The following is a 26,641-nucleotide window of genomic DNA, read 5'->3' on the forward strand; positions in this document are numbered from 1 at the left end:
CCGGCATCCAAAGCCCTCGGACCTGGGCTGAGTTTCTGAGCCTCTCTTAGTTTTCTCCCTGTGAAATGGTGCCCGCGGGACTTCCCTGGTGGTCCAGTGGCTAGGGCCTCGCCGTCCACGGCAGGGGCGCAGGTTCGATTCCTGACACGGGGGCTAAGATCCACATGACTCGTGGCCACAAAAACCAACACAGAACAGAAGCAATATTGTAACAAATTCAACAATGATTTTAAAAATGGTCCACATCAGAAAAGTGAAATGGTGCCCAAACTGGCTTTGAATATTCATTGGAAGGACTGATGTTGAAGCTGAAACTCCAATACTTTGGCCACCTGATGTGAAGAGCTGACTCATTGGAAAAGACCCTGATGCTGGGAAAGATTGAAGGCAGGAAGAGAAGGGGACGACAGAGGATGAGATGTTTGGATGGCATCACCGACTCAATGGACATGAGTTTGAGCAAGCTCCAGGAGTTGGTGATGGACAGGGAGGCCTGTTGTGCTGCAGTCCATGGGGTCGCAAAGAGTTGGACACGACTGAGCGACTGACCTGAACTGAGACTGGCTTTCTCCTGGGGGTGTGCTGGGGCTTGGAAGCAGATGCCCGTGGCATGAGCTAGGTCTTCAGGGGGGGTCTCCAGCTTCCTCTCCTCCTCCGCTCTGCCTCTGTGTTCCTATGTTCTCCATCCTGTCTGCTGTCACCAGGGGTCCCTGCCACTGTTCCCTCTCCGGGGCTGCGTCTCCACACACGGGATGTCCCTCTCTTTGCATCTCCTCTGGCTCCACCCCGTGGGGCTGATCGATGGCAGCCGCCAGTTATCGATTGGGGTGGGCATCCAAGTGCGGCTGCCGGAGGCCAGTATTGATGGACAGGATCGGTGCCCAGGCTGATGGGGAGGCAGTTGGGGAGCTCTGGGCTCTGCAAGGCCCGGGGCTCTGGCCTCTCCTGCCGGGACCTGGGAGTGGGAGTCTGTCCAGCTGCATGGCCCTGCCGCTCGGATGGGAGTAGAGGGCGTGGCAGAGGTCCTCTGGGGACAGACTGCTGAGGTTTAGCTTGTGCTGTCATTGGACAAATATTTATTGAGCATCTAGTATGGGTCAGCGGGGGATACAGCAGTGTGGGAGTCAGCAAAACCCAGTAAGTAAAATTATATGGTGTGTTACGCAAGAAGTGGAGCAGGAAGAGGGGGGTGAGCGTGCAGTCTGGGAGAGGCGCCACTTTGAATAGTGTGGTCAGAGACTGGCCCCCTTGAAAAGATGACCTGTACGCAAAGAGCCGGAGAAAGGGAAGGAGTGAGCCCTCTGAGCATTCTGTGCTGTGGAAACAGCGAGAAGGGCCAGATGCCTTCTGGCAGGGGCAGAGCGTGGTATTCCGATTCCAGAAGAGCTTTTCATGGGCTGACTGATAACCCAGAGGGCAGGATAGGCCCAGTAGAAGGCCCAGGGAGTCAGATAGCAGCTCAGTCTTAACAGGATTCCAAAGAGTGAATGGGGTGGGGGTGGGGGGTACTTTGTAGGTAGTGAGCTCCCTGTCACTGGAGGAATGCAAGCACTCAGATGACCACTCAGGCAGGATATTGCCAGGGGCTTCAGGCACATGAGATTAAGATTGGGTTGATGGCTTCTGATCCTTTTTGTTATTCAGTAGGGAATGAGGGAACTCAAACTTTAGCCAGTCGGGTAGGGTAGACAGGATTTCAGCTGACAAATGTCCTCTCTTTTGTGCCTGGGGATGTCTGGTAATTTGGGGTTGAGTTGTGGAGAAGATTCCCTGAGTTCCTGTCACCCTGGAGGCTGAACCCAAGCTCTGACCCAGATGGCCCAAGTATTTGGAAGAGAAGACAGGTGAAGATGTGGCACCTTCATGGCCTGCGAGGTGCTGCCTGCCAGCAGAATGGGGGAAACACAGACTTCAGGGCCTGGCAGACCTCGGTTCAGGTGCTGCCTCGGGCACTTGCCACCTGGGCGGCTGTGAGCAATTTATTCAACTTCTCTGATCCTCACTCTCCTCATCTGAGCAAGGGGGCCATTGTGTCTCTTGCAGGGTTTTCTGCAGAATGATGATAACAGGTGTTTGGAGCCAGGCAGCTGCTCAGTAATTGCCCCTCATCACCCTCCAAAGCCAATGACTTTGAGTGGGCTGTACAACCCCCACCCTCTGCTGTCGCTTCCTGCTCTTCTTGGCCATGAGCAGCCCCTCTGATCTGGGTGGACCTCAGCACCCACCCCGCCCTTCCTTCTGAGGTTGGGAGTCCAGAGTCCTGGATCCAGAATGCAGCCTGGCCCCGGCAGACACCTGAGTTGGCTCAGGGGCCCTCTCAGCCCAGCAGGGTGGGGTTGGGTGGCAACCTGATCTCCTATCTGTTGGTCCTCTGTCTTGGCCTGTCCCGGAGGCTGCTGGCCCTGGAGCCTCCCTGCCACTGGTTGCCCAGTCCCTCCCTGCCCTGTAAGCTGTGTCTGTCCCCACCTCCTAGCGGGCTGCATCCAGAGAGCTCCCACATCACCCCCAGCTCAGCACCCCTCATTGGGGCAAAAACTCAAAATCTCATTAAAGGTCATGGATTTTCCTCCAAATTTGCAGCGAGTATACTCTGAGGCTTCTGAAGAGAATGAGGGCTGGGGAGCTGTCTTCTGGAGCCCCTAGCCTAGTGGCCCTTCAGTGCAGCAAGATTCTAGATATGCCCTTGGTTTCTGGGGAGTCAGTATTCTCCTATCTGGCTGACCCCACCTTCCCAGTTTGGGCAGAGGAGTGGGTGTGTTTCTGTTTGTGTATGTCTGTCTTTGCATGTCGGTGTGTGACTATGTGTCTATGTGTGTGTCCCTGGGTGTTGATGGCGTGTCTCTGTGTATCTGAGTCCATTTGTCACTGTATCTGTGTGCACATCTGTGTGTGTGTGTGTGTGTGCACGCTTGCATGACTGCAGTATGGGGGATGGGGCTTGGCAGGAAGTTGAACTCTGGATGTTCTGCTACCCATGGGCCAGCCAGACTTGACTTGGGGTGTGTGCATGTGTGTGCTAAGTCACTTCAGTCGTGTCTGACTCTGTGTGACCCTATGGACTGTAGCCTGCCAGGCTCCTCTGTCCATGGGATTCTCCCGGCAAGAATACTGGAGTGGGTTGCCATGTCCTTCTCCAGGGGATCTTCCTGATCCAGGGATCGAACCCACATCTCTTACATCTCCTGCATTGGTAGGCAGGTTCTTTACCACTAGTGCCACCTGGGAAGCCCTACTTGGGATGAACCAATGGATCCGTTCCCAGGGGCCATGGACTGGGAGGGCTCTGGAGGGGGCATAGACATCCCTGTCCTCTCCCGTCTATCCCTGTTGTCCCATTGTCATCTTGGAACAAAAAATTGGGTTTTGGGGGAACTGGTGGAAAAGATTTGCAGCCTGATGTAGAGAGTGTGGGTGTGAATTCCTCCCTTCCCTCTGGTCTGAACTAAGAGCCCCAGGTGAGTATGTTTAGAGTGGAATGGACATGCATTCCCCTGAGCAAACTCTGGGGGACAGTGAAGGACAGAGGGGCCTGGTGAGCTGCAGTCCACGGGTGGTAAAGGGCCGGACACGACTTAGCGGCTGAACAACGACCCCATGTGCACCTGTTGAGTCTGGAGAGAAGGTTGGTCAGTGAGGACGCCAGAGAGAGGGTGGGCACAGAAAGCGTTCCTGTCCAGCAGAGCCACCTTCCTAGCAGAATCAAGGACTGCCTTAAAGCGGATAAAGGTCACACATGGGCCCTTTGGCTTTTATGGTGTGGAGTGGCTTATGGCCTGGCTGCAGGGGGCTTCTCTGGTGGTTCAGACATTAAAGAATCTGCCCACAATGTGGGAGACCTGGGTTCAACCCCTGGGTTGGGAAGATCCCCTAGATGAGGAAATGGCAACCCACTCTAGTATTCTTGCCTAGAGAATCCCATGGACAGAGAAGCCTGGTGGGCTACAGTCCATGGGGTCGCAACAAGTAGGACACGACCAAGCGACTAACACACAAAATCACCACCTGCCAGGGACAGAGGTCAGCCAGGATGCTGGACTGGCGTTCTAAGCCCTGGGACACGGCTGAGACGCCCCAGCAAGCAGCCCCAGTGGGGTCTCCCACACGTTCGGGGAGGGACGATCCCTAGATGCGTGCCCTCCATGAAGCACAAGGATGTGCATGCGTGTTCTCACTGCGGCCTCTGCCGGGGGAGCTGGGAGCAGCTCTCTGGGTTCCGGGGACAGGCCAGATTTATGGTGCTGGGAGAAATATTTAGGCCTGAGACAGTTTGGTTGTGTTAATTATGGAAATCTAAAGATAATCTATATTTAATGCTGAATTTTGTCAAATTTGCTAAAGAATTAGGGGAGCATGTGCAAACAGTGACACTTCAATGAAGAACAAGGTGCAATTAAACTCTGAAATTTACAGTGGAATAATTGGAGAGCATGACAAATATAGTTATCAGCAGCAACTAATTAGGGGTCTGCTCGAGGTTTCTGGGCTTGATTAATCTCGCCTAGATGCTAATACGTTATGCTGGGCAGCTGATTCCATTTGTAGCCTCCTACTTTCCACTCTGTCTCCAGGGCATTTGTGGGGCGGGAATGTAGCCCATTCGGTCATCCCGGGTAAAACCTGGCCTGAAGGGGACCATGGGGGCACCAGAGATGCCCTGCTGAGACTGCCCTCCCCTGCCAAGGATGGCGTGAACAGTTTGAGCTGCTCAGGCATTCTGGGGTCTCACTGGGGTTGGTAAGTTCTCGGTGTCTCACTTGAGCTTGTTAAGGTTGAGGGAAAGACGTATTGGAGGCAGAGTTTTAGGGTCTGACTCAGCCTCAGTGGGTCAGATGTGTGCCCTCCAAGCTGACATAACTCAGTCTGCCTCCTACCTCCACTTCCCGCTCTATATCTTGTGGGAAGGGGTGCTGAAGCCCCTTTCCCCCCCAAGATAGATTCCACGCACATCATTCCTTGGCCAGGCACCCCCCCTTCTTTCCCTCCCTGGTCTTTGCTAATCTTCCTTGTGGCTGATTGCGGCCAAGCCTTAGATGCATTGATTCAAGTTCAGGCCTGAACTGGTGCTATTACTGGGCTGGTGTGTGGCCAGCACCCTGGGCCTCACTGCAGGTTCAGCTGTGAACCAGAACCATCTGCTTCCTCTCCGCCTCTCGCCCTGCCTCTGTCTCTGGCTCAGATAGCCCCCTCTAACCTGCTGTCTTTGTCCCCATCCAGGGGCCCACCCCTCCCTCAGAACTTCTGTCTGCCATGTCCCCCCGACCCCGGGGTGGTCCCTCAGGGCTGGTGGGGCGTGGACCCCATCCTCTGCTTCTCCTGCCTTTACTTCACGTCACCTGGCACAGGCCGGGGACTCCGGTTGGCATTCTCAGATGAGGTTGGTGAATCTAAACTGGGAAGTTGGGTGAACTGTGATGTTCTCTGTGAACGTCTTTGATGCATTAAGAACTCGAAGCATGAGTGTGTGTGCGCATGTGTCCTGGGAGGCTGGGACCCTGATGGGGCTGGTGGAGAGACGGCAGGGGCTGGGGGACGGGGCCTCCAGGATGCCTCCCCTTGGTGTCTGGGCCAGAGTGGTCCTCCTCCCCGGGGGCAGAGAGGTTTGCTTCCTTGACATCTCAGTTTCTCTTCCTGCTTGTGGTCTGAGGAGCTTTGAGGTCAGACCCACCTGGGCTTGTATCCTGGCCCTGGGGTTCCTGGGCTGTTCCTAACCACCTCAGGCCTTGGTGTCCTGCTTTGGAACAGAGATAATTGTTTCAGGGCACTTACCCCCATGGTCACCAGGACCTGGTGTAAAGGGTGAGGGCTGAGCAGACCCTCAGGAAAGGGGCTCCCTCCCGGCCCCCTTCTGATCCCCTGCCCCTTCACCTTTCGGAGGTCTTACACACCTCCCCAGGCAATGTTGGGGCCCTGTCTGAGGAGGCCAGTGTGGGAACTCCAGCGCCTGGAGTTTCACTGTCCCCAGCGCCTGTCTTCAGGCTGGGAACCCACACAGCTTGAGGCCTGTGTGCAGTGGTTAAAAAAGGGCTTGTAAGGTCTCCTTATAAGAATTGATCCCTTCGAGTTGTGGTGCTGGAGAAGACTCTTGAGAGTCCTTTGGATTGCAAAGAGATCAAACCAGTCAATCCTAAAGGAAATCAACCCTGAATAGTCATTGGAAGGACTGAGGCTGAAGCTCCAATACTTTGGCCACCTGATGCAAAGAGCTAACTCATTGGAAAAGACCCTGATGCTGGGGAAGACTGAAGGCAAAAGGAGAAGGATGCAGCCGAGGATGAGATGGTCAGAGAGCACCACTGACTCAATGGGCGTGAATCTGAGCAAACTCCAGGAGATGGTAAAGGACAGGGGAGCCTGGGGTGCCACAGTTTATGAGGTTGCAAAGAATTGGATCCAGCTTAGCGACTGAACAACAACAAAAGGTCTCCAGTCAGGCCATGAGCTGTTGCTTTTGTTGATGGAGGGAGGTGGCTCCCATAAAAATTGTTTATTTATGGCTGCACTGGGCTTTCTCTAGTTGGGACAAGCAGCGGCTCATTGCGGTGGCTTCTTTTGTTGTGGAGCAGGGGCTTAGCTGCTCCACGGCATGTGGAATCTTCCTGGACCAGGATCAAGCCCATGTCCCCTGCATTGGCAGGTGGATTCTTAACCACGGGATCCCCAGGGAAGTCCTCCGATAGCCTTTTTGCCTTCACTCCCTCTCCAAAGGGTAATCCTAAAGTGCAAATCAGCTCTTTCCCGTCCCAGCTCAGAAAACTTCAATGGCTCTTGTTGCCTCCAAGATAAAGTGCAGACTTCTTAGCCTCAAGGTAAAAGCTATCCACAATCTGCCCCAATCTGGCTCCTACATCCTCCTGGGTCCCTTGAAGTTCCTTCACTCTGCCCTCAATCCCTACTCAAACCCTCTTCCCGCCAAATCCCTGCTGCACCTGACACTTTGAAGGCTTTCATTGGGGGTAGTTTCCACTGCTGGAAATGTCTTCCCTCCTGCTCTCATCCCCACGTCCACCTTCTAGGAGAGCAGCTCAAGTCTCACTGCCCCTCTCCCCACAAAGCCTGCCCAGATGCTCCCTGAGAACCTGTCAGCCCCTCTGCCACCCCATCTGAATTCCTCCTGGTTGCAGTTGTCCCTTGGTGGTTCAGACAGTAGAGAATCTGTCTGTAATGCAGGAGACCTGGATGTGATCCCTAGGTTGGGAAGATCCACTGGAGAAGGGAATGGCTACCCGCCCGCCCCAGTATTTTTGCCTTTAAAATTCCAGGGTCGGAGGAGCCTGGCAGCCTGTAGTCCATGGGGTGTCAGAGAGTCTGGACACGACGAGTGTCTGACACTTTCACTTTCTTGTGCCGTGTCACTCTTCTCTACCAGGGCACAGGAGATGCCATGTGGTGGTTGTTCAGTTGCTCAGTTGCATCCGACTCTTTGCGACCCCATGGACTGCAGCACGCCAGGCTTCCCTGTCCTTCAGCATCTCCCAGAGCTCACTCAAACTCACGTCATTGAGTTGGTGATGTCATCCAACCATCTCGTCCCCTTCTCTTTCTGCCCTCAATCTTTCCCAGCAGCAGAATCTTTTCCGATGAGTTGGCTCTTTGCGTCAGGTGGCCAAAGTATTGGAGCTTTAGCTTCAGCGTCAGTCCTTCCAATGAATATTCAGACTGATTTCCTTTAGGATTGACTGGTTTGATCTCCTTGCAGTTCAAGGGACTCTCAAGAGTCTTCTCTAACACCACAGTTCAAAAGCATCAGTTCTTCAGTGCTCAGCCTTCTTTATGGTCCAACTCTCACATCTGTACGTAACTACTGGAAAAAACATGGCTTTGACTACACAGACCTTTGTTGGCAAAGTGATGTCTCTGCTTTTTAATACACTGTCTAGGTTTGTTATAGCTTTTCTTCCAAGGACTGAGCGTCTTTTAATTTCATGGCTGCACTCAGCAGCTGCAGTGATCTTGGAGCCCGAGAAAATAAAATCTGTCACTATTTCCATTGTTTCCCCATCTATTTGCCGTGAACTGATGGGACCAGATGCCATGATCTTCGTTTTTTGAATGTTGAGTTTTAAGCCAGCTTTTTCACCCTCTCCTTTTACCTTCATCAAGAGGCTCTTTAGTTCCTCTTCGCTTTATGGGCACAAGCCAAGGGGACCCCCAACAGCTTGGCCGTACCTAGCCTTGGACCTGCCTCTGCTGTGGTGTCTCCTGGACTTCAGAGCTGGAGGATTTGGGGTCAGGGTGCATTGCCTGACCATTTCACAGGCCACTGTGGCTCAGAGGGGTTAGTGACCTGTCCGGAGACACACAGAACTTGGAGGTTTCGGGCCGGAGCCTGAAGCACCACTCGCAGTTGGTGTTAACTCTTGTCTGCAGAGTTAACACTCTTTGAGATTTGGATGAAAATAAACTAGGTGTCAATCGGCAGCTCAGTGGTAAAGAATCTGCCTGCTAAGCAGGAGACTCGGATTTGATCCCTGGGTTGGGAGGATCCCCTGGAGAAGGAAATGGCAACTCCTGTATTCTTGCCTGGAGAACCCCATGGACAGGAGCCTGGTGGGCCACCATCCACGGGGTTGCAGAGTCGCTAACCTGACTTAATGACTAAACAACCAGAACAACGGAACTAGTCTTACATTTGTGTCCACTGGGGCAAGTTTGCCTGGGTCCCCAGGACAGGCCTTTATTGGCCTATTTTACAGATGGAGAAACATGTCTTGGTCATTGCTTGAATTTGCAGAGTCTGACAAGTCACAGATGCAGGTTGCCTTGGGTAAATGGAGGCTCAGGTAATTTTTGCTGTGGGTAATGTGGCCTGCGAGGCGGGGATTGGGACTCAAACCCAGGCCTCTCTGATTTTACGTTAGCAACTTTTCCTGCACACCAGTTTTGTGGTGATTCAAGACCCCAGTCCGGTCCCTCCCTGTCAATCTCACAGCCCCTGGCTCTGGGGCAACTGTGAGCGGTGCTTCAGGCTCCGGCCCCGAAACCTCCAAGTTCTGTGTGTCTGTGGACAGGTCACTAACCCCCCTGAGCCACAGTGGTCAGTGAAATGGTCAGGCGATGCTCAGTCACTTCGTGGCAGGGTTATTATGGGGTGAAAAGGGATGATGGATGCCAAGGTCCCTCCCCCGTAAGATGGACCCCCTGTGAACCTGGGCTGGGATGTTTTCCCAAGGACTCTTGGTCTGTCACTTGGGGCTGGGAGGGGGAAAGCAGACATCCACGGGTGTAGTTCAGCCCTTCTCTGGGGGAGAGAAGAGAGGCCTGGGGGGCTTGCTCCTCAGGAGCCTCCAGCCCTTGCTGCTGCTGAAAGTGATTGGGTTCTGTTGCCATGGCAACTCGGGCCAGCTGCTGACCTCACTTACAATGATTACCTTTTGGCAAATAAAATAATTGTGTTAATAAAGAGGCTGTTCACCCCCTCCTCCCCCACTGCACTGGCCCATTCCCCATCCCCAGCTTCGGGGAAAGAGAGGCCTCCCCCACCCAGTTGCTCCTGGCCTGTGGGATGTCTTCTCTGTAGATCAGCTGTTGACTGAGACCCTGACTGGGCTTTCATTTTTGCCTGTTTCAAGCATTTCTCACGCAGGTCTGGCTTGCCCTGGGCTTCCTTGCCCTGATGTCTCTGGTGCACAATTGAGATGACACACCTCTTCCTGTTTCCCTTTGATGTAGCTTTAAAAAAAAATTCATTTATTTATTTTATTTTTGGCTGTGTCAGTTGCAGCACATGGGACCTTGCATTGCGGCAAGCAGGCTCTAGAGTGCATGGGTTCAGTAGTTTGGCTCGAAGTCTCCGTTGCCCTGTGGTATGTGGGCTCTTAGTTCCCCGACCGGGGATCAAAAGTGCATCCCCTGCGTTGGAAAGCAGATTCTCAACCACTGGATCACCCGAGAAATCCCTCCTTTGACATTGCTTTGAAAACCAACTGGGCCTCCCAGGAATCAGCATAATACATTCTACCTGTTATTCTACTTGCTGGGTGTTATACCAGGGCCTTCAAATACGTCTTCTTTATGTCCTAACACACTGTGCAAGTCAGGAGCTTCAACACCACTTCAGAAGGGGAGAAGCCTGAGGCTCTGGGACAGGGCGTGTTTGTTTGGACAGGACTAGAAAGCTGGATTGGTTTCACCTCTGAACTGAAGAATGGGCTCTGCCCACAGGTGTGGCCATTTGGCCCGAGAACATTCAGTCCAGCGGCTGGTTAATACACACTCACCGTTGGTGTGGCGCCGGGGTGGGTAGATGGACACGTCCACAGGAAACAGAGGCAACATGCCTGTGACATGTGCTCTGAGACCAAGAAAACGGCAGAGACCCGGCTTGAGGTGCTGTGGAGTCCCTGCGGGAGACGAGGAAGACGAATCTGGCTGTTATGGAGACTCAGGTAAGTAGCTGGCACTGCTGAAGGCCACGTTTGTTATCTCATACGATGCTCATTACCACCCCATCTTACTGGTGGGAAAAGTGAGGCTCAGAAAGCCTAGGTGAGTTTTTCTTTCTTTAAATTTTTCTTTTTTTTACTTGAGTATAGTTGCCTTACAATGTTGTATTAGTTTCTGCTGCGGCAAAGTGAATCAGCCATGTGTACACATATATCCCCTCTTTTTTGGATTTCCTTCCAGATTAGGTCACCCCCAGAGCTTTGTTAAGTGAATTTTTCAAGGTCACACAGCTGGTATGGAGCAAGGCTTCAAACCTGGACATTTGCCTGACCTCCCTGCCCATGCGCTGTGCTCACTGGACTGTGTTTGGAGGTGGGGGTGGGATGGAGCACAGGCTCCACACACTGTTCATTGTTTGAGGCTCTTGTGCAACATCAAGTCACTCCACTGTTCTTGCCTGGAAAATTCTATGGACAGAGGAGCCTGGTGGGCTTCAGTCCATGGGGTCACCAAGAGGACACGACTGAGCGCACACAAAGAGGGTTTACCAAAATTGTGGCTAATTTGGGAAATTTGCTTTTCACCAATGGACACAAAATCATGCAATTTGATTAAACTACTGGAAAGCTCACTTTAAGTCTGACAGGCAGTATGAAGCCAGGGCTTTGCGGGCAGCGCTAGTCCCGTGATGGGGCAAAGCTTTTGAACTGTGAGGGGACCGCCCTCACCAGGTTCCAGGGTCTCTCTGGGACTGGAGGAATACTTTCACAGCGCAGAACGTCAGCAGGTAGGATTTGGGGCTCTTTGGAACCGAGTCCCAGCCAGGGTAGAGACTCTTCCTGGTGTTTGACCTGCCCTGGAGGAGAAGTGAACCTGGCGAGCCCTGGGCAGGGTGCGGGGCGCCCACCACACAGTAGGTGGCGCTCTGACATCGGTGAATCCTCGGCGCGCCTGGCGGGGCCTAGCCGGAGGGCACGGCAGGGTGACCTGGAGGGGAAGTGGGTCTCGCTGGACGTGAAGGCCGGCGGGGGCTAGGTGACAGGCACTGCAGAGGTCACAGCCAGGCTGGGCGTCAGGAGTGCTGTTCCTCCCACTGTGGTCTCCTGGTCATCCTCGGGGCTGCAGGCAGTGGGGACTGGAAGGGTGGCAGTGGGAAGCGCAGAGAGACACGTGCTGCATGGGGGTGACTGTCGGCTGGGGTTCTTGAGCCAGGTGACCTGTTGTTCAGTTGCTCAGTTGTGTCTGACTCTCTGCGACCGCATGGACGGCAGCACACCAGGGTTTCCTGTCCTTCACTGTCTCCTGGAGTTTGCTCAAACTCACGTCCACTGAGTCGGTGATGCCATCCAGCCATCTCATCCTCGGCCGCCCCCTTCTCCTCCTGCCTTCAACCTTGCCCAGCATCAGAGTCTTTTCCAATGAGTCAGCTCTTCGCATCAGGTGGCCAAAGTATTGGAGTTTCAGCCTCAGTCCTTCCAATGACTATTCAGGGTTGATTTCCTTTAGGATTGACTGGTTTGATCTCCTTGCAGTCCAAGGGACTCTCAGGAGTCTCCTCCAGTCCTGTTATTGACCCCTAAAGCCCAGGGTTCTAAACCCAGGGCCTACCTCATCTGCTCTTGGATTCCAGGACAGGTAAGAGGCTGGTGGGGAGGAGGAATGTGTAAGGCATCCAGCCTCTATCAAAGGAAGCCTTGGGGGACGTCCCTGGTGGTCCAGTGGTTAAGAACCTGCCTGCCGATGCAGGGGACATGGGTTTGATCCCTGGTCCAGAAGATTCTACTTGCCATAGGACAAAGAGGCCCATGTGCCCCAACTACTGAGCCCACACTCTAGAGCCTGTTCTCTGCAACAAGAGAAGCCACCATAATGAAAGCCTGTGAACTGCAACTAGAGTGTAGTCCCTGCTCAAGGCCGCTAGAGAAAGCCTGCACAAAGCAATGAAGACCCAGCGCAGCCAAAAATAAGTAAATACAAATCTTTAAAAAAGGAAGGCCTGGGAGATGTTGGTGAGGGAACAGCTTTGTTCTCAGAACAAGATGCAGGCACAGGCCCCAAAAGCCTTGCCTTTGTCTCTAGTTTAGCTAGAGACATGTCCCAGCCCTGTGACTGGGGCCCCCCTGGTGGCTCAGATGGTAAAGAATCCGCCTGCAGTGTGGGATACCCAGGTTCCGTCCCTGGGTTGGGAAGATCCCCTGGAGAAGGAGATGGCTACCCACTCCAGTATTCTGGCCTGGGAAGTCCCATGGACAGAGGAGCCTGGGTGCTACAGTTCATGGGGTTGCAAAGAGTCAGACATGACTGAGCAACCAACCCCCCTGCTCCCCCGCCCCAGCCATGTGATGAGGGGCAGGCCACTGAGACCTCTGCTTCACTCTTTGTGATGTGGACATAATCCTCACAGTGCTGGCAAGCTTAAACAAGAGTGTGCCCAGAGAACTCAGCGTGCCCGAGTGAAGCATCTCTCTTGGCTGGGGGTTGGCAGGAGTGGCATCTTCACCCTTTCTTTGCCTGCAGGCCCAGTGAACTCTCAGTGGTGTTGGTAGATTAACGCTTGGGGTTGGGGCAGCTGGAGTTGGCAGTGTTCCAAAGGGACCTTCTAACCTCAGCCTGTGGGGGATCTTCCCTGAGAGACCCCTGCCCTTAGGTTTAGCATCTTCCCTGTTTAGGAATGCACACTCTGGAGGTGGGCCTGACCAGTCCTCATACTGGTCCTGGTCTCTCCCCTTGCCGGTCACTCACTGCATGTCTGGGGTTCTGTGGGGCTTGAGAGAGAAAGAGGATCCCAGCACCCTCTGGGGTGGAAGGAGGTAGAAGGCCTCTTTTCCAGCAGCCTGCTTGCCTACAGCTCTGGTACAGGTGGGGAAACTGAGGCAAGGGGTGTCACTGCATCAAACCACAAACCCCTGAAAGCTGGTAGGTGTGGGGAGGGAGGTGGCAGATTGTCTTTCCAGCCTCCTTAGGGGGTCTGGGGGGTTCCGTGACCCTGAACTCCTGGGGGAGATATGTCAAATGTCTGGCTGGAGCCGTGTAAGGAGTCAGGAGACAGAAGGACAGGGACGGTCCTGAAGGAGAAGCAAGATCAAGCAAGTGGGGGACAGCTCGGTGGACAAACGTGCTTCAGACGTTCAGTGAGCCCCTTGGTGGGTCACACACTGTCACAGGTGCTGGGGACTCAGGGGGCCCACCCTGGGGAGGGTCCATGGAGCCAGGCGGTGTGAGGCTTGGCTCCAAGTGGCTTTGCCAAATCGCCTAACAACTCTAAGTGCGTGTTTCATCGTCTGTGAAATGGTGAGATGGGGATGATAATAACGTCTCCCTCCATGGGGCTGAATGAGCATCAGATAAGCGGAAAGTGCTCAGTGCTGATCCGGGCAGAGAATGGCTGGGGGGATGTCAGTAACGTGGTCACTAGCTCTGGACAGTGTGACCTTGATTCAGTTGATTACCTTCATTGAATCTCAGGTTCCTCATCTAAGAAATGGGTTCAAGACATCTGCCCTGCCTACCTCCCAGGACCCTGTTCTGAGGTTTAAACCAAGTAAGATAATGCACAGGGAAGGATCAGTTTAAATTGTGTGTGTGTGTGTAACAGAGATGCCAGCATTGTGCTACATCTATCCTGCAGGCTACCTGAGTTCAGGTAAGCCGTCAGATGGCTATGCGGTGCCTGGCAATTCATGTCAGCATGTCTGTTCCGGAGCTTTGGGGCTGGGACTGGAACGCAGGCTGAGATGTGAAGATAAGGGCCCAGGGGAGAATTGTAGCATTTCTCCAAAGGCCTAGGAAGTCAAGGGCTTTCCAGGTGGCGCAGTGGTAAAGAATCCACCCTCTAACACAAGAGATACAAGAAACGCGGGTTCAATCCCTGGGTTGGGAAGATCCTCTGGAGTAGGAAATGGAAACCCACTCCAGTATTCTTGCCTGGAGAATCCCATGGACAGAGGAGCCTGGGTCCCACTCCATGGGGGTCACAGAGAATCAGACGTGACTGAGCAACTGAGCATACACAGGAAGTCAAGAGAGAAATCTCAGATACTGAGTTGGGATCAACCCCTCTCCCCATCCCAGCCCAGGATGAGGGGTTGGCGGGGATGCCTGCCGAGGTCAGGGGGTCCTTCCTCCCCTCTGTGAACATCTCTTTCTGCATGAGCCTCCTCCCCCAGCAGCCTCTCCCCCCAGGCTAATTCCTGCTGCTAAATTGCAGACTGACCCAGGAATAAGTAATACAGTGGGGCTCTATCCTAGAAGATTTTTTTGGCCATGCAACATGAGGGATCTCAGCTCCCTGATCAGGGATCGAACCTGTGCCCCTGCATTGGAAGCATGGAATCTAAACCACCGGACCACCAGGAAAGTCCTTTGCAGAGGCTTTTGATGTCCGTGCCTCCTAGCTCCTTGTGCCTATAAGAAGGTGCCTGGTCACTTCCATTAATGTTGTTAGTGCCCGGGACTCCTCAGCCCCCACCCACCCCACCTGCCCAACAGCTGGCTGAGTGGTGGAGCTGGTCAGAGTTCAGCTTGGACGAGACTGAAGAAGCAAAAAGAAATCATCTCCCTTCTGGGAGAATTTGAATTGGGGGCAGCTCCCTCTCCCCCCAGAAAAGACCTGTAAGAGGCAGTGTGACGGAATAGGAAGAACGTGGGTCTTGGGGTTAGCCAGCCTGGGGTTCCGATCCTTTACCATCTGGGGGTGGGGGGCAGATCCTGGGCAGGATGGGATGGCAATAGGATCTACTCTGTAGGGTGGAGATGCTACTTTCAGGGTTGACATGTGTGATGTGCCTCGGACTATGAATCCAAACTTAGTTGATGGGATCAGTTACCTGGGATTTGCGCAATTTTGTGGCCTCCCGTCCCCCACCCCAACTACTTTTCTTAGCTTGTTGATTGATTGATTAGGTGAAAGGCAACACAGGGAATGAGCAAGATGCCATTCAGCTGGGGGATCAGGGTGTGAGCAGAAAATCCCAGAGTGTCATTCCTTTCCCAGACAGCAGGGACAAAAATGCGCATATCTAGTTGAGAGACTGCCTGGCCTTGTGAAGGAGGGGGTGCTATGAGACTCTGACTGGTGGGGAAGGGAAGGAGTGCCTGGTGGAAGGAATTAGCAGGAGCAGAGCCTAGAGGTGGAAACGCGAGGGACACATGCACCAAAGTGCAAACAGGCTGCTTTCCTAGAGCAGAGGGCAAGTGAGATGAGGCTGAAAGGGCCTTGACCCAGTTCCTGGCTTATTAGATGTGAGACTTCCCTGGTGGTCTGGTAGTCAAGAATCTGCCTGCCAATACAGTGGACACAGGTTCGATCCCTGGTCCGGGAAGATCCCACATGCCTCAGTGCAAGAGAGCAGTCTCCGATTGCCACAACTAGAGGAAGCCCACACAGTAATGAAGACCCAGCGCAGCCAAACATAAAGAACTGAAAAAACAGATAAAAAACTAGAGTGCACTGGGAAGAGAGGAGGAGGCTGAATCACTTGGATCCTTACTAAAATGCTGTCAGTTCCTACATTTGAGGAATCTGCTCCCTCAAGGTGACCCATGTCTGTTTTTCCCTTTCCCCTTAAAATACAACAGTGGAGGAAAACATTTCTCCACTACCTCCCCTGAAAGAGCATCGCTTTCCCTTCTTCATCCTCCCCTCCTTCAACTTCACCTTGTGTCTCTGACCCTGTTCCCACTCCTTGAAGAAAGAAGGTGGTGTGCGGGGAGGTTCAGACAAGGGGGCAGGTGGTCCCCAGGGTGTACTATGGTAATAAAGAGGGACAGTCTAGCCTTGGGGGTGTCTAGGATCCCATGTCTTTCTTAAGTCCCCTGGGCAGATACACATTGGGGAGGACCCTGTTCTCTGCCAGAAATACACAGGTGGAGTGATTTACATTAAACGGGGCTTACTAGCCTCCTCATTCTTCAAATGGATACCCAGGGAAGGAGGCGGCGGTGGCCAGCTGGCAGGGTGAAGTGAAAGTCACTCAGTCGTGTCTGACCCTTTGCAACCCCATGGACTTGTCCATGGAATTCTCCAGGCCAGAATACTGGAGTGGCTAGCCTTTGCCTTCCCCAGGGGACCTTCCCAACCCGGGGATCCAACCCAGGTCTCCCCCATGGCAGGCAGATTCTTTATCAGCTGAGCCACAAGGGAAGCCCCAACTAGCAGAGGTGCTTCTTTATTTCTCCTTCCTGGAGCCAGCGGGCAGAGCCCGTCCCTGACGTCCCTGACGGGGCAGGACGCAAGCTACTTGAGGAGACCCTTGGGCCCTCCTGCCTCCTGCCTCCAGTCTCGCCCCTCCCCTCCCGCTGCCTTTCACTCCCTCTCATCTCCCGTGTGACTCTTTAGGCTCCTTGGTGCTTCCCGAGGGCTGAGCCGGGTGGGAATGATTTTTGTTCCTTCTCACTTTAGATGGACAGATTTCTCATGCCCAGCCACGGAGTGTGGCTTTGGTCCTCTCTCAGGGCCCCAGGAGCGGGGTAGGTGGAGAGCCCACACTTCTTTCCCCCTCCTTTCTTTCCTTCCTTTTTAAAATTTCATTTATTTATTTATTTTTTTTGGCTGTGTTGGGTCTTCATCGCTGCGTGTGGGATTTCTCTAGGTGTGGCTGCTCCCCATTGCTGTGCCCAGGCTTCTCTTGTTTCAGAGCATGGGCTCGGGAGTGGTGGCCCACGGGCTCAGCGTGTGGAATCTTCCCGAACTAGGGAACGAACCTGTGTCTCCTGCCTCGGCAGGTGGACTCTCAACCACTGGCCCGCCTGGGAAGTCCCTCTCCCTCTTTCTTCCAGAGCCCAGCCAATCCCTCCTGGGTCTCCTGTCCTCCATGGGGAAGCTTCAAAGCTCTGGAGCCCATCCTCTCAAACCATGTCTTGTCTTTTTTCTTTCTTTCTTTTTTTAATCCCTGTGTTTTTTCTTAAATGGACTTAGTCCAAAAAGGATCTAAAGAATTTTTTTTTTTGGGCTGCACTATAGCTTGTGGGATCTTTGTTCCCCCACCAGGGGCCAGGTACTGAACCTGGGCCCTCCCCGCCCCCAGCAGTAAGAGCATGCAGTCCTAACCACTGGACTGCCAGGGAATTCCAAGAACCTTCATTTCTAAATGTTCACAGTTTGGTCAGTTCTTTCTAGATTTTTACTGCCTTCGGGGGGTGTTTTCTGTTACCCCCAAAGTTTGGAGCTTTGGAATCTGATTTAACCCTCCCACAACACCACAAACAGGGTCGTTGATTACCTTTTACCAACGGAACAATCGAGGCTCATGAACAGCGTTAAGCAATGAGGCTGGGTGATTACCTTTTACCAATGGAACAATCGAGGCTCATGAACAGCGTTAAGCAATGAGGCTGGGTTGGAACCCAGTTCTCCTCTGCGCTGGTGCAGGGCACTCTTCCCGGGGGCTGTGTGCCCTCTGGATTTCCTGCTTTCAGCTAACGTCCAGGCACACAGATGTTCTCAGGGTGGCAGAGTCTGAAACGTGGTCATTTTCACGGCCACATGGTATTCCATCACTTTGATGGATGCCGCCTCTTTTGGTCCCTCCCTCGTTGCTGGGTATGTGAGAGGTGTCTAATTTCTTACTCTAATAAATGCAGCTGCTGTGAGTATTTTGCTCAGATTGCTCCCACTATCCTCTTCATCCCCAGCATGTTCATGAGAGGTTCAGGTAGGGTTCCACAGCTCAGTCACAAAGTCGGGGTTTCGGTGGTAGTCAGTCCTCGGTATCTTGACTTAGAGCGTGATCAATGCAGAGGAAGCTCCAACCACCTTTTTTTTTTTCTTTTTCTCCTTCCTCAAATTTTGACAGTACCTAGTCTCAGTTGTGGTACTCAGGATCTTCGATCCTCACTATGGCATGTGGGATCTTTAGTTGTAACATGCGAGATCTTTCGTTCCAGCAAGTGGGATCTAGTTCCCTGACCGGAGGTCGAACCCATGCCCCCTGCATTGGGAGCTTGGAGTCTTAGCCACTAGACCACCAGGGAAGTCACTCAACCATCTCCTGTGGATTTAAATTCACCTCCACCCAGAAGAGGTTACGCCACCTCTTTGGGGACTGGTATATTGGTAAATTACCAGTAATTTACCAGCAGGGCAAATTCCTTGTATGCTGCTGGTCTGGGACCACTTCACTACTACATAGCCACCACCACATCAAAAACCAAGAGCTGAAATGGCCCAGAGAATAAATCTACTTCAAACATTGTCCATGGGACTTAATGTTAGCCAAATGGCCAAGGTTATCAATAGCCAGCTTAATGAGAAATTGCTAATGCATTTTCCCAAACAGGTAGCAAGATTTAGAGGCTGAGAGTGGGTAAGTGATAGAACCATAAAGTTTAGGCTTTAGCCCTAACACGTCTGTTTAGGGGTAGAGCATACATTTTATGAAAAAAGTGGGTGGAATGGGAAAAGGGATCAACTATAGGAAGAGACCCTTATTTCAGCTCCAGGGGGAGGAAGGTCAGTGGTTCAGGTGGCAAATGGGTTTGGGAATTTAGGTGGTCCTCTTGGGGTGTGAGGCTCTCATGAGCTGGCAAAGAAGGGAAGCAGAGGGCAGTGGTCACTGCAGAGGGATGAGGAAGGGGCAGATAGTCCCAGTTCAGGAGGAGGTGAAGGCACAAGGTAGGAAGGGGCATGCCTGGGGTCAGGATTGGACTCCTGTGGAGTTCTAAGCATCCCAGCCAAGCTGCCTCATGGTTTTACAAAGCATGGATATTAATAAGGGTGATTAGTAATCATGACGTGTGAATAATAAGGGATGGTTAATTGTCCTGGTTATGATGAACAGCAGTCACTGGGAGAAGGTGGGGGAGTTGGGACCCCCAACACACACACACACACACACACACACACACACACACACGTATGTGATCTGTTCTTGACTGATGCTTATGAGACCACGAAGCCAGCAAGCTAAAGGGCATCAATATTTTAAAAAATGTAACCTAATAAGGCAAATTTAAAAATTCACTGAACACATGTTCTCAACAGAACGTTTGGAAAATACAGAAATATTAAGGAAGGAAACAAAAGCACTATGAATGTTTTGGTGTATATCCTTCTAGCCTTCTGCGATTAGTCGCTCAGTTGTGTCTGACTCTTTGCTACTCCATGGACTGGAGCCTGCCAGATTCTCCAGGCAAGAATACTGGAGAGGGTTGATATTCCAGGTGATCTGCCCAACCCAGGGATCGAACCCATGTCTCCCACATTGCAGGAGGATTCTTTACCACTGAGCCACAAGGGAAGCTCAAGAAGACTGGAGTGGGTAGCCTGTCCCTTCTCTAGGGGAACTTCCTGACCCAGGAATCAAACTGGCGCCTCCTGCATTGCAGGCGGATTCTTTTCCAGCTGAGCTACCCGGGGACACAAATATAGCCATAAACTATACTTAAAATGAAATATAATAGGATTATCCTCTGCACGACATTTGGTAGCTTGATTTCTTTTTAACTTACAAACACTTCTCGTGTGCTTCTCCCTGCTGTCAAGTAATCTTTGAGAGTATGTTTTTTTGATAAGGGAAACAATATTTGGGGCAAGAAGTCCATGCTTTCTGGCCTCCTCCAGTTTTCAGAAATGCAGAAGGGCGATACTGGGGTGGGGCAGGCGAGGTCAGTGCGCCCAGTGGACGGGGAAGTGGGGCAAGGAGGAGACAGGGCTGCTTCAGAACCTGAGCTTGATAGAGGGAAACATCTTCTGAAAACATAATTTTTTTTCATACTCAGTTGAGGATAGACAACAGTCAGAATCCTTCACTGGGCATTGATGCCAGGGTTAGTACATGGTCCTGGAGACAATTTGAGCCCTTATAAGCCTCAGTTTCCCCATCTGTATGTAGAGGAAACAGCCCCTACCTCCTACCCATCTCCTGGAGGGCTGTTACCATGGCCTGAGACACAAGAAAACTTAGGATGTGGAAGAATACTGACCCTGGAACTCTCATCAAATAACAAAAGACAGAGCAAACCTCCAATTATGGAGAGGGGACCACCTGTGTGACCCAAGGGAAGCCCGTCCTCTCCTTGGGCCTGACTTTTCTCTGCTGTGACCCTTCCGGACACCTGGCTGGTGCCAGGGGACAGAAGGCTCAATTGTGCTGCTGCCTCGGGGCTCCTGTTCTCGGGAAGAGGTTACAGCCGGAGCCGCAGAGCCTGTCTCCCGGTTGAACCTCTGTGAGAACATCTTCTGGTTTGAGAGAGATGAGAGACCAAGTGTGATTCCATCCTTCCTAAAAATGGGACAGAAATCATGCGACAGTGAAAGTTGACTTGAGCTCAAGGCCTTTCCCACCAACACGGAGAAGCCTCTGCTCCACCGAGTTCTGAGGTCAGCTGCCTCTGCCTCTGCCTTGCTCTGCAGTCCTAGTGTTCATGGGCTCAGTGTGGGGGGACTCCAGGACCACTGGCAATTTGTCAGCATTCTGAAAGTTTCATTCACTCATTAGTTCATCCATTAAAAAAACAAATTTATTTACTTTTGGTTGTGCCGGGTCTTTGTTGCTGCACGCGCGCTTTCTCGAGTTGTGGTATGCAGACTTCTCATTGCAGTGGCTTCTTTTGTTGCAAAGCACGGGCTCAGTAGTTGTGACACATGGGCTTATTTGCTCCGCAGCATGTGGGATCTTCCTGGAGCAGGGATCGAACCAGTGTCTCCTGCAATTGGCAGGTGCATTTTTTTTTTTTTTTTTTAAAAACACTGAAGGCCTTCATTCACCCACTTAAAAAAAAAAAATTAACAATTTATTTGGCTGCCCTGGGTCTTCATTGCAGCATGCTGGGTCTTTTAGCTGGGGCATGCAGGAACTAGTTCCGTGACCAGGGATCGAAGCCCAGGCCCCCCGAATTGGGAGCGTGGAGTCTTAGCCACTGGACCACGAGGGATGTCCTTATCCACTTGATATGTAAGAATAATCCACATCTGTTTCCTGAATAACACTCCTGCCACCCGCAAGCTCTGTGACCATGGTCAAGGGGCTTCACCTCTCTGTCCTCAATCTCCCTATCTGTAAGATGGGGTTTTGTAATGGTACCTATCTCATAGCATTGATGGGAAGAATAAAATGAAATTGTATAAGTGTGAATTGTGTTTAGGACAATGCTGGAGCAATGATGCTGATACCATCGTTATCATATACGTGTCAGGTACCAGGTAAGTAGTAATAGTGTTAATTGCTCAGTCGTGTCCGACTCTCTGCAACCCTATGGACTGTAGCCCGCCAGGCTCCTCTGTCCATGGGATTCTCCAGGCAAGAATACTGGAGTGAGTTGCCATGCCCTCCTCCAGGGGATCTTCCCGACCCAGGGATCGAATCCGGGTCTCCAGCTATGCAGGCAGACTCTTTATGGTCTGAGCCACCAGGGGTTATGTGTCAGGTACCAGGTAAAGGGATGATTAAAATCATCCAGACCCAGGTCCTACTCTCAGGGTGCACAGAATCAGCTGCTGGAAGCCCTTAAGTCTGGACAGGCTGCTCTGGGAGCACAAACAAAGGATTGCATCCTGGGTAAGGTTTTGGCAGGCAGCCTCCTACCCCCAAGTCCTGCCTGCTCCCAGCTGCAGCTCCCACGACAGGTAGTCCCCTCCTCGTCCCCCCCACCCCCAAGACCCAGCCTACAGCACAGCTTCTTCTTGGCCTTAAAAAGCCAGGCCAGCCTCTCCCCCAGCCCCCCACCCCTCCACTGCAGCAGCACGCAGGCTGTTTGGAGAGGTGACAAAAAATTAAAATTAAAGCTAAATTAAAAAGAAGATTCCCATTTCCTCTCCCCATCGCACTTTCCACCTTAATTTTATCGCATCTTCCTTCTCGTTTTATTGACTTTTAGAAGCATTGCCACAAGATTTAGTGTGGAGCAGGAGGGGAGGTAATAAATGTCATACTGCTCGGGCCTCCAATTAATGCCGCCAGGGGGTGGGGGCCGCTGGGGGAGCAGGGGGCGGCCTCTGGGTGCGAAGCCCCTGGGAGGGGAGCCGAGACCCCAGAGGTGGGGGAGATTACCTTACCCCATCCCAAGGTGGGGGCGATGGTTGCTTTTGGCTTTTGTCCCCTCCCTGGGCCTGTTTCCTGGTGACCCAGAGAAAAAAGAATCACGCTCAACTTTGCTCATCAGGCCAGACAACAGAAATCAGAATTTCATCTCCTCAGTCTGGCTTTACAAAAAAACCCCAAAAAACAACAACTCTCTTCTCCCCCGAAAACTCCACCCATATTTCCCAGGATGAAGATTCCCCACCCACCAAACAGATCTTTATTTAATTTTATTTTATTTCATGCTCTGTTGGTGCAAGGCAGTTTTCCCTCCTCTCCCCACCCTCCCTCCTTCCTTCTTCTATTTATTACCCCCCCCCCCAATCTCTAATATCATTTTCACCCACCCACAGCGACGCTGCGTGCTTGTAATTTTCTTCTGACCCTAATGGCTCCGGTTTCCCCTCAGTATTTAAGCGGAACAAGACAGAGGTAAGTGGCAAATAAACAGCGGTTCCTATTTACGCTGCCAATTTCTGTTGATGGTGAAGAGGCTGCCTTGAAATGAGTCCTGCCGCTGTCTGCCGCGGAGGCCTGTCTGCCAGACGCTGGGGGCGGTCGGCTCCCTGCCGCCCATTATCCGCTGGGGTTACACTGGAGGCGCGGGTGTGGGCCGGGTGACAGGTGCGCCCAGGGTGGTGTGCTTGTTCGTGTTGTTGTTGTTGTTTTAACAGGCTCCTCCCCTGCCTGGCTTTGGCCTTTCACCTCTGTAGGCCAGCGGTCCTCCCACAGGGGTGGGACCTCCTCCCACTGGGGTGGAACCGCCTTAGCTGTCACCAGATAATAGGGTTGATTCTCCAACCATCCCAAACCTACTAAATCAGAAACTGTGAGAAGGCTTCAGCAATCCACGTTTTTTAAAAAACAACTTTATTGAGGTATAATTCACATACCATAAAATTCACCCTTTTAAAGCATGCTATTCAATGATTTTTTAGGAAATTTATCGAGTTGTGCAACCATCGCCACAACCCAGTTATAGAACATTTCTATCACCCCAATAAGATCCCTGACGTCTGTTTACAGTTCATCCTCTCCCTCCCTCAAGCCCTGGGCAACTACTAATCTACTTTCTGTCTGTATAGATTTGCTTATTTTGGACGATCTTCTGAGTCTAGCTTCTTTTACTTAGCATAAAGTTTTGTTAACAGCTCTGTTGAAATATACAGTTTACCCATTTATCCTACAGTTCAGGACTTCCCTGATGGTCCAGTGGTTACGACTCCACCTTTCCAATGCTGGAGGCTAGGGTTGGATCCCTGGTTAGGGAACTAAGATCCCACATGCTGTCAGGTACAGTAAAGAAAAAAAGAAGTGTACAGTTCAATAGCTTGTAACATATGCAGAGATGTACAACATTGATTTGAGAACATTTTCATTACTCCAGAAAGAAATGCTGTTGTCACTTCCAAATTCTCTTATCCCCCAACCCTAGGCAAGTACTAATCTACTTTCTGACTCCAGTAGATTGCCTACTCTGGACATTTCCAGAATGATATATAATAGATTCATATAACATGTGGACCCCTGTGACTGGCTTTTTTCACTTCGCATGATGTCTTCAAGTTTCATACATATGGTAGCAATATAAAAGCAACTTAGTCCTTTTTATTGCCGAATAGTATTCCATTGTATGTGTATGCCACATTTTGTTCATCCATTCATCACTTGATAGCCATTTGTGTCGTTTCTGCTTTTTGGCTATCATAATAATTATACTGCTGATCCTGTTCATGCCGCCATTTGTCTTGCTGTTCACACTATTTCTGAACCCAGGGTAGGCAAGGCGCGGAGCCACAGCCATAACATAGCCCTGCCATAACCTCATACAACATAACCATAACACAGCCATGCCATAACCTCATATAACATAACCATGATGTTGCTCCAGTCTAGCTCCAGCGCCCCAGCAGCCAGGGCTTCCATGGGGAAGCTCACACCTTTGGGGAACCGCACAAAGTAGCCTCTGGCCAAGCGGCTACCTCCTGACGTGCATGCGCAGTGCTACAAGTGAGCTCAGTTGTTTACTAACTGTGCAAAGTCATTGGTTACAGAACATGGGGTGAGAGGGCGTGAGAGCGTGGGGAGAGAGCGCCTGACTGGTGCCATCCTGTTCATTTCCCCACAGTAATACTATGGAAATTTGATCCAAAAAATTCTGTGTGCGTAACTGTAAGAAATCCTTATCCGAATCTGATTAGGCTAAACTTGAGGACCACAGGTCTAGGCTTCTTCCCCCATCTCTCTTCTAGACCATTCCTTTGCTGTCCATCTTCCCATATCAAGTCCCCTGTTTCCAGTCTCTACCTTCTTTTAAAAATGTTTTCATTTTCTATTTTTTGAGCACGTCACACGGCTTGTGGGAACTTAGTTCCCTGCCCGGGGACTGAACTCGTGCCCCTTGCAGTGGAAGCTGAGTCTTAACCACTGGACCACCAGGGAAGTCCCTCCTAGGGGGTTCCTAATGTATATGCCTGGGTAAGAAGGCGCATGGTCACTTCTGTTAATGTGTTACTGTCATTATGCCCAGCTAATAGGGTGGCCTGTCCTCTACCCTGTCCCTTTTTACTGAAAAGGGCACCTGGGAGGTCAGCTGGTGGACTTTAGGCCCCTCTTGTTTCTATATCCGGCTCTTCACTGGGACTGCCTTCCTTCCCTGGAGCCCATGCCCACCTCCTCCCCACTGCCTCAGCAGCCCGCCTCCGGTACCCGGGTCCTGGGCCCGAGCGCTCCAGGCATTCCTCACCCTTCCCAGGAGGACAAGGCCGGGGCTGCCTTAGGCTCTCTGCATGCTAAGTCGCTTCAGTCAGTGTCCGACTCTTAGCTACCTCGTGGACTGTAGCCCGCCAGGCTCCTCTGTCCATGAGAATCTCCAGGCAAGAATTCCGGAGTGGGGAGCCATTTCCTTCTTCAGGGGATCTTCCCCACCCAGGGATCGAACCCACGTCTCTTGAGGCTCTTGCATTGGCGGGCAGGTTTTTTACCATGGAGACCCCCTGGGAAGCCCCTCTGTGTCTCTACATAGGCCCTGGGCAATCCGCAAAAACCTTTAAAAATGCAGTCTTTTGGAATCCACGGGTCCAGCGAGGCCGGAGCTCAGGGGCGCACCGGCCGCTTCGGCGTCCCATCCTGGGGCCGGGCCTGTGTAGCCCTAACTCCCCGGGTTTCAAGAGCCGCTGCTCGAGGTCAGGACTCCCTCCCCAAAGGTGTCTCCGCAGTGTGCAAGCACACAGCGGCCCGCCTTCCGGGGACGGGGTTCCTTGGGGAGCCCCCTTCTCGCCTTTGCTCCCCCTCTCCTAGACCCGTCTCACACCCTTCTCGGGGGTCGCTCCTTTCCGTCCCCAGCGCCCTGGTCGTGCTCCCAGTTCCCACTCCGTGCTCCCAGTTCCCACTCCGGGCCTCGCGAGGGGCGCGCTGGGGTCCTCCCCACCCGAGCCGCCAGCCCTGCATTAAAGCTGCTCATTAGCGTGTTTGTTTTCATTGGACGCACAATAACCATCAAGGGCGCCGGGCGCGCTCTCTAATTACAGCTATGAATATTCATAGCGCGGGGGTGGCTCTCGGTAGGGGGGACGCCCCAGGGAGATGCGCCCGGGGGACTGGGCGCCAGGGGAGGAGGGTGGGGGGGGGGGGTGCTGCCGCTAGTCTCGGGCTAAGAGGGTGGGTGGGCTTCCGGCCGGAATCAAGGGGTCCGGGAGCCCACAAATCAAAGCACTAGCTAAAAATTTCCCTCCCTTCTTTCACCTTGGCTGCTGGGCAGAGTAAATAGTGGTGGATTTGGGATCGAGATGATCCCACCGCACAGTGCGGACTCCGAGGGGCTTCCTACTTCCCTAGGTCTTGCCTCCTACCTAGATCTTCGCTCCCGCTCTATTATTCTGTCATCTGCTCTCGGTTTTGGCTTTGTCTTCCCGCCCACCGTTCTCTGCCACGGAAAGTTCCCGTGACACAAAACTCCTGGCGGAGACAACCGAGCTGGGCGCTGTAAGGGGACGCGTGTGCCTTGTGAATTAAGAGATTTAGTCACTTGTGGAATGACTTTATTTTATAGCGACTTCCTCCCCGACTGAGTGATGTTGCATGCATTGGTTGTATTTATAACTTAATAGCTTTTCTCAATTTTATTATACTTTTTATGATACTTGTGGCTTTATGGGACTTCATAATTTTTCTCAGATTCATTAAATCCTGCTGAGGGTGGAGCTAATGGAAGGAGCAGGTGCCTGGTTCCAAGATGGCAG

The 26,641-nt window shown here is 52.2% G+C and overlaps 1 long non-coding RNA gene across 1 annotated transcript; it reads left to right on the forward strand.

Annotated features, from left to right (window-relative positions):
* The first annotated feature begins 4,583 nt into the window (after positions 1-4,583).
* LOC122694340 lies at positions 4,584-26,641 on the forward strand. Its single transcript, XR_006341169.1, has 5 exons — positions 4,584-4,719; positions 7,503-7,505; positions 10,162-10,385; positions 22,754-22,832; positions 26,577-26,641. It is a non-coding gene; the product is annotated as an uncharacterized LOC122694340 (long non-coding RNA).

Source organism: Cervus elaphus, chromosome 5 (assembly GCF_910594005.1).
Source record: "Cervus elaphus chromosome 5, mCerEla1.1, whole genome shotgun sequence".
Taxonomy (NCBI): Eukaryota; Metazoa; Chordata; class Mammalia; order Artiodactyla; family Cervidae; genus Cervus; species Cervus elaphus.